Here is an 8978-nt window from a genome sequence, read left to right as displayed (position 1 = left end):
CAATTTTAGAAAAGCTTTTCCTACTCAGCATCCATATCCAAAAAGTCCCAATGATGCCAGATCCCTATCCAATCTTCCCCATATAGGGAGGAGACTTATGGAGTATCGGGAGACATGGTACGGATTTGCACAGACCAGTGGGTGTTGGTCATTAGAGAATGACACGTTGACATATTTTTCCCCAGCCTCACGGGAATTCATTTTTCCTTCCCGTCCCGGAGAGTTCTTTTCCTGTCCCTGCCCCATTCCTGCAAGCTCTGACCTCATCTGCACAAGCCTCAAACACTATAAAATTATAAGTGTTTGAGGCTTTTGCAGTTAAGGCAGAGCTTACAGGAAAGGGCAGGGACAGCGACTGGCTAAGCGGGAGATTTCAGAGGGTGTTGGTTAACGGTACCCTCTCTGAAACGTCGAGGGTGACCAGTGGAGTGCCGCAGGGATCAGTCTTGGGCCCGATCCTTTTCAACATATTTATAGGAGACATGACTCAGGGGCTTCAAGGTAAGATAGCATTATTCGCCGAAGATGCCAAATTATGTAACACTGTGAGTGACACCGCAAGTAAAAATGATTTGTCCGACAGCATGAGGCAGGACCTGCTTTTACTGGAACATTGGTCCACAACCTGGCAGCTGGGCTTTAATGCGAAAAAATGCAAGGTCATGCACCTTGGTAACAATAATCCGTGTAAGACATACACACTGAATGGTGAAACCTTGTCCAGGACTACAGCAGAGCGGGATTTGGGAGTAATCATTAGTGGAGACATGAAATCAGCCAATCAAGTGGAGAAGGCTTCATCTAAGGCTAGACAAATGCTGGGATGTATCCATAGAGGCTTTGTTAGCCGGAAGCCAGAGGTCATGCCGTTGTACAGAAGCATGGTGAGACCGCATCTGGAGTACTGTGTGCAATTCTGGAGGCCGCACTAACGTAAGGATATGCTGAGAGTTGAGTCGGTTCAGCGAATGGCCACCAGGATGATCCTGGAGCTCAAGGATCTCTCGTATGAAGACAGGCTGCACAAGTTGCGGCTATACTCTCTCGAGGAACGTAGGGAAAGGGGAGATATGATAGAGACGTTTAAGTACATCACTGGTCGAATAGAGGTGGAAGATGACATTTTCCTTCTAAAAGGACCCTCGTCCACAAGGGGACATCCGTTGAAAATCAGGGGGGGGGGGAAATTTCATGGGGTACTTCTTCACTGAAAGAGTGGTGGACCATTGGAACGAGCTCCCGGAGCAGGTGATCATGGCCAGCAGCATACAAGATTTTAAGAATAAATGGGATGCCCACGTCGGATCCCTACAAGGGTAGCATAGAGGAGGGCAGCTGGGGGACGAGTGATAGAGTGTAGATTAGGGGAGGGTTGTTGGAGTGGGCAGACTTGATGGGCTATGGCCCTTTTCTGCCGTCATTTTCTATGTTTCTATGATGTGGAAACTCGCAGGGACGGGATGGGGAAAAATTTGTCCCCAAGTCATTCTCTATTAGACATCATTCGAGAGGAATACAAGCTCAAATTTTTTCAGCTGCTTCAAGATTGTTTCATAGACTTCCCAGCGGGGAGACCAGTGAAACCAGCCAGAGTACCAGCAACAGTGCAGCAGCTGCTGCAGATCAAAATGGAAGAAGTCCCAGAGGCCGAATTGGGCACGGACAGATACTCTATATACTTCATCATACCAAAGAAGTTTCAAATGACTGGAGACCAATTTTGGATGAAAAGGCAGTTGATGCAGCCTTGAAAGTGCCCAAGTTTCGTATGGAGACAGTGAGATCAGTTATTGCCTCGGTTGCTCCATGAGAACCTCTCTGGTTTTGACAGAGGCTTACTTGCATATCTCTATTTTTCCAGCCTACATAAGGTTTCTCAAATTCCATGTGCTGAGAAACATTTTCAGTTCTCAGCACTTCTGTTTGAACTGGCAATGGCACCACACATGTTTACCAAGATAATGGTGGTGGTGGCAGCACATTTACATGGAGCCGGGATTCATCTGTACTTGGACAACTGACTCGGCAGAGCTGCGTCCTAGACAGAGGGTCACAAGGCAGTGGCACAATTAGTCCACCTCTTGCAGGACTGGGTTGGATCATCAATTTCTGAAAGAGTCATCTGGTTCCTTCACAATCCCTAGAATACTTGGGGATTATTTTCAACACAGCAGAGGACCGTGTCTTCCTTTTGGAGGTGCGCAAACAAAAGTTGAGGCAGGAGATTGGGGTCTTTGGCAGTTATTGGGGTCTATGGCAGTTATTAGGGGTCTATGGGTCTATGGCAGTTATTGGGGTCTATGGTGGTGACAATAGAGGTGGTACCATGGGCAAAAGCTCATCTCCAGGACTTACTATTGTCCCACTGGTCACCGCAGACGGACTCCCTTCAGATGCTTTTGAAATGAACATTAGATTTTCTCTGGAGTTTGCAGTGGTAGCATAGCAACTTGGGTGATTCTGACCACAGATGCCAGCCTTTACAGTTGGGGAGGTCATTGAAAAGACCACCTGGCTCAGGGCTACTGGGAGCCTTCGCAGAAAATATGGTTCATCAACAGATTGAAGCTGAGAGCCATTTGAATGATGTTAAGGGCCTTCCAGGAGATCTGGGAGGGAAAGTGGTCAGAGTCTTCTCAGTCAATTAAATTTATGCCATTACCAACCATCACAAGTATCTGGTCGGTTTACAATAATAACAGATAAAATTATGTATTAAAAAATTGACATATCAACAGGTAAGGAGGCACCAAGTGTGCCATTAAAACCTGAAGCCTAGCTGTTATTTTGCTGGGCAGAGAACCATTTACTAGCCATCTCTGTAGTGCATGTAATGAGAGTAAACAATGTTCAGGCCAACTTTCTCAGGCAGCAGCCATTGGATCCGGTGGAGTGGTCCTTGTCCAGGTAGCGTTCAACAGGATTGTTCAGCACTGGGGGAACCTGTTTGACCTTATGGCATCAGCCCGCAATCAAAAGACAACACAGTACTTCAGTCGAAGGAGCAAGTGGGAAAACATCGGTGTAGATGCTCTAGTACAACATTGGCCTGCCAGGGATCTCTTGTATTTGTTCCCACCTTGGCCAGTGATAGGCCAAGTCATTCAAAAAATAGCAATGTTTTGAGGGCTGGTGATCCTTGTGGTTCCAGATTGGCTACATTGCTCATGGTACACAGATCTAGTCCAACTACAAAGAGACCAGATTCTGAAATTCCATCTCCATCTGACACTGCTCTCGCTGGGTCCAGTCGCCCTAGAGAATCTGGAACGCTTTGGGCTTACAGCATGTTCGGAGCAACAGATAGAGCAAGTGAGGACCCTGAGAGCAGTGATCCTTTCATTCTTCCAGGAACGTCTGGAGAAGGGCTTGGCATTTAGTTTCTTAAAGGTTCAGGTGGTCAGTCTCTCATGTTTTCAAGCTTGGTCTCTCATCCAGATATTTGCAGGTTTTTGAAAGGAGCAGTGTGGTTGTGTCTGCCTGTGCATCAAACTTGTCCTTCCTAGAACCTTAACCTCATGTTAAGGGCCCTAAGTAAGGCCCCGTAAGAGCCCTTACAGGAGGCTATGCTGTTTGATCTTACTGTAAAGACATTTTTTCTGGTGGCCATAGTTTCAGCATAGAGGATCTCAGAATTCCAGGCTTTGTCTTACAGGAAGCCATTCCTCAGAATCACGGACATAGAAGTGTTCTATGTATGGTTCCCTCCTTCTAAAGGTAGTGTTGGCATTCCATGTGAATCATGAAGTCCAACTGCCAGCATTTCAGGCCACAAGCGTGAAGAAGCAAGACAAAATACTAGCACGGCTAGATGTCAGAAGGGTTCTTCTTCATTACCTGGAGGCAACAAATGACTTCCAACTTTCAGACCATCTCTTTGTCCTAACGGATCCGAATCAAAGAGGTAGACCAGCCTCGATTTCCAGATGGATACGGGTGACTATTTCTTCTGCTAACATCAGATGTGGTAAACATCTTCCCATTTCTTTATAGGCTTTTATCTGACATTATGTTTCATTTTCCCCCTCTACAGGTAAAAAGCTCTCACTTTGTACATGGTCCAAGTATGTTTACACATGTCATAAAAGATGTGGGTTTAGGTCAGGGGAGAAAAAGACCATGTGTGGGCTTTCATTTTGCAAGCTTTGCATAGATTTTTGGCACGTACAGAGTAGGTACAAATGTCTGAATCAAGAACAATGTCCCAACTCTTGTGGTTTTCAAAGGGGAGCCTCCATTCAGTGAAGAAATATGGGCACTTTTACCTGTATACAAGCTGGTAAATTTTCAAAAAATCAATTTTCTGCAGGTAAAATACTGTTTAACCTAGAGAAATAGGTTTGAAAATAGCCCCTTCCCCCTCAAAAACTGCTGATGTTCCTACTTTAAATATAAGTAATATATATAACATTGTATAGATAAAACTAACCTTAAAACTCTTAAAATGTCAGTGGATTATTTCCAACTCAATCCATTCTGGAAAATTGTATCGGTTTTAGCACTGCTTTTTGTTTGTGTTACTCAAATCATTCAAAGAAACTTATAAGCTATCTTCATAGAATGTAGAAGTCAGATATACCATGAATCTATTTTACTGGCACTCTTGGGGTAGACTTATCATCTGGAAATCATTTCACATGGTGGATTTGACTTTCATGTGGAGTATCATAATGTACCCTAGATAGAAATCTAAAATAAATTATATGGCATAAAACCTTCTTCCTGCTGGAATTTAATGTTCCCATGGTGCAATAATTTTGAAAATTGTATCACTTTATCTATAAAACCTCCACTCCTTGAGCTGGAGAAGCATTCTGATAGGATGCTATATAGTCTATTAGTACGGATTAATTTATATGAACCCCTAGTTTACCTGGAACTCTTTTTCAATTCAGCAGTCTAAACTGACAACTTCATCCTTTGTGCATAATATCCTGGCTCAGCAGTTGCAGTTTTGAAAAGGTGTTCCAGAAAGCAGGAATGTCATTTTCTAGAGACAATATTGTGTTAATATAATCTGACTCTAAAAGAGAAGATGCAGTCACCTGTGCCTCCTATCATCCTTATGTAGCACATGATTTTTCAGTAATAGTTATATTTTCTTCCCCATTTATTCACAAATGTATTTATTAATAAAATATAAATTATTTTATTTGAAGCAGATACAGTAAAGTACTAAAATCAAATCTATGCATGAGAGATGGAAATTGCAATATTGGTTCTTATCACTAAAAACATCCACTTGGGAATCATTCATAGGATATGAGCTGTCTCTGTCGTGTTCACATCTTGTTCTGTCTGTCTGAGAAAGATAATTTGCACCATAGGTACACTATGGGATATTCAGAGAAGGGCTACCAAAATAGTATAGAATCTGCACCAGAAGCTTTGTGAAATGAGACTTAAGATTTGAATATACAGTAAAACCTTGGATTGCAAGTAACTTGGTTTGCAAGTGTTTTGCAAGACAAGCAAAACATTTGATTAAATTTTAACTTGATATACAAGCAATGTCTTGTAATACAAGTACTTAGAGTATACACACATCACAACTGAGCCGATGGTTCTTCTCTCTCTTACACTGCAGGAGTGAAGTGACTGTTCTAAATGAGCGAGGTTTTGCAATACTAGTACGCTGAGTTGAGAAAGGCTGAGTTATAGCTTTTGGTGGAACTCTTTGTGTCAAATATTCAAAATGGAAAGGATAATTGCCATGTAGCAGGGGAATTTTAAGAAATTTCAGGTTATTTGGGAGTCATTAACAAGATACTGTAAAGATTGAAATTACTGCATAGAATAAATATTAATATTTTCCCTTTTGTTCATACACATCCGGGGGGGGAATATTTTATGATTTTTCTGCTTAAGAATAATTGTTGGATGTAAGGGAGGGGGGATATTTGATGAGAGTTAGAATTTGATGATATATTAAGTGATGTTAAAGTATAAAATAATGATATTTTATGTTACACTTATTATGAGTTTTAAAAATGAATAAAGATTAAAAAAAAAAAAAAGAAATACAAGTACGTAGAGTATTTTGTATTAAAGTTTTTGGGTTGTGGAATGAATCGTCTGAGTATTCTTTATTTCCTAAGGGGAAATTTGCTTTGATATATGAGTGCTTTGGATTACAAGCATGCTTCTGGAACGAATTATACTCACAAACCAAGGTTTCACTGTATTCTGAAATTACTACCACTTTCTTGCCATTTCTCTCTCATAGATTTCAAAGAAAGAGAAAAGCTTGTTTGATGAAGGTGATGGCTTCAGTGGGGAATGTGAAAATTATCAGGCTTAGAGATAGATAGAATGCAAAGGGCATACAGAGGGTCAGGGAAAATCAACTGAAAAGAGCACATGTTTAAGATGCTTATTTTTGACCTATTGTATATGGTATGCTAATGTGCCCCTACACTTGAGTTCATTGGTTTCATCGCATAGCCCGAGTAAAACACTGTGCTTTTCATCCCCCTTTGACTGATGACCATTTGAATTCTATTCAAGAGGCTGCTTTCACTTGACTAGTGTCCTCACTTTGGAATCAACTCCCTGTTGGAATCCATGCTTAATAGTCTTTGAAGAAATAAAATAAAAAAAACTTCTGAAAACTCATTTTTGGAGACTGCTGTGCAGGTAGTGTTCAGCAAGATGAAGATGAGTGTGGATTATGTGTGGTTTGGCCATCCTTTCATTACATGGCATTCTTTTGTTTTCATTTTTATTGTAAACAGCCAGGATCCTTATTGGCTAGGTGGTATAGCAAATTTTAATAAACAATACAGAAACAGCAGAAACAGAGCTAAGGCACAGAAGTGGGCAGGGCATTCACCAACTATTTGTTTATGTTTCATTACATTTAATACACCACATTTTAGTAACAACCATCGGAGTGATTTACATAAAGTAAAACCAGTAGAAAATGAAGGGAATATCATTCATTGGATAAGACAGTTAAACAGTAATGAGTACCACTCTTCTGTGATTGTGTGGCTGTCCTATTTGTGATGCAAGTATTTGATCATGATAGATGCATGGAATAGCAGGTCCAACTCTGGCCGTATTATTAGTCAGACTAGATGAACCAATTTGCAGTCATATTCTAGGGGGCTCATAATCAAAACCTAAACACTTCTATAAACCCTCCCAAGTCGGCACTTGGACGACCTAAAAGACAGGTCCTCCAAGTGCCGATAAACCACATTTCTGAACATATGAAGGAATTTTTTAGGCATCTGAATCCCACTGTGCGCCCAGAGCACAAAGGGGTGTATCTGGAGGAGTGGTTAGTCATCCTGCAGGGATAATCAAATGTTTTACTAGACTTCCTGGACAAAACTTATATGTTGTGAGTTAGATGATCTAAAGACAGGTATAAGTGCCAAAAAAAGTATCGAAAGTGACCACAAAGTTTAGAATAAAAATGTACATACCTGACTCCAGAACATTAGCACTAGGAAAGCCTAGTAGAGATGCACAACGGTGTCTTAAGTAGCTTGGTGGATGGGCTAGTGAGCCACAGAGAGGAAGGCCCAGGCCCATAAGCCACTCTAATCACTACATTTTTGGTGGAAAATCTGAGGCCACCAACCCCCCTCCCACCCTACTCTTCTGCCATATAGGTGCCACCTGCAGCCATAAGTGCTATTGGGGATATAGACAGGTGGATATAGTGGGTTTTGGGGGGCTCACCATAACCTATAAAGGAGTTCTGGTGAGATGTTTATGTAATACCCAAAATGCAATTGGCAACAACTTTTTTTCCCCCTGGTGAGAATATGCCAGAATGTAAAACTCAAATGAATATTAGGAAAAAATATAATAATAATAGGACATCAGTACAGGCACAGTTCACTGTTTGGAACAAGATTTAATCCCGGGCAGGATCTCATAGGTGACAAGCACCAGACACAGGGTCTAAATAAGACCTACCCCATACATCATTGTGTCCAATATTTAAGTTTGTTAGGGCAAAAATCCACAAACCATTGGCATAAATTCAAACCAGGTGAAAAAAAGGAGTAAGAACGTTTTAATCTCCCGGTATCAAAAATTCATCAAAAATCTACATAAGGAGCATTAAAGTGCAATGTGCTAACATTAAAAAGTCATTGAAAAACTGTAGCTATTAATGAAAAGTACTTAGCTAAATCCCATCAAAAGTTTACATCACCACTCGACAGAGCCCCGTTTCGGTGTCGTCGTCAGGAGTGGAAATTAAAGTGCTGATAAGATGATATGCAAAGGAAGCTAGTTCATGCTGAAGCAACAGGTGAAAATTCAAAACAAAAAACAGCACGGGTATCAGTTCAATCAATATTATAACGTACTCCACTAGTCTCAAAATCACTTCACATATGTTCCTCAGATTGCCACACCATTCTAAAGTGTGGTAGCATATCCTCACTGGAGCATTATTTTATGTGACGATTTTGGACTTATCTTTAATCTTTGATTCTTTACATATATATAATCTATGAATTTGTACTTTGATACTGTGCAAATTAAATGACTTATCTTTTGAATGATGCAGACCCGGTTCAAAAGATAAGTCATTTAATTTGCACAGTATCAAAGTACAAATTCATAGATTATGTATATGTAAAGAATCAAAGATTAAAGATAAGTCCAAAATCATCACATAAAATAATGCTCCAGTGAGGATATGCTACCACACTTTAGAATGGTGTGGCAATCTGAGGAACATATGTGAAGTGATTTTGAGACTAGTGGAGTACGTTATAATATTGAAGCAACAGGTGACCATAAATCCTGTAAGCATAATCCACCAGATTTAGTGCAATCAAACTAATGCTTGTTCCAAACAGTGAACTGTGCCCATACTGATGTCCTATCATTATTATTATTATTATATATATTTTCTAATATTTATTTGAGCTTTACATTCTGGCATATTCTCACCAGGGAGAAAAAAGTTGTTGCCAATTGCGTTTTGGGTATTACTATTTGTATCATTG

Source organism: Geotrypetes seraphini, chromosome 12 (genome assembly GCF_902459505.1).
Source record: "Geotrypetes seraphini chromosome 12, aGeoSer1.1, whole genome shotgun sequence".
Lineage (NCBI taxonomy): Eukaryota > Metazoa > Chordata > Amphibia > Gymnophiona > Dermophiidae > Geotrypetes > Geotrypetes seraphini.
Note: the sequence above shows the minus strand (reverse complement) of the source record.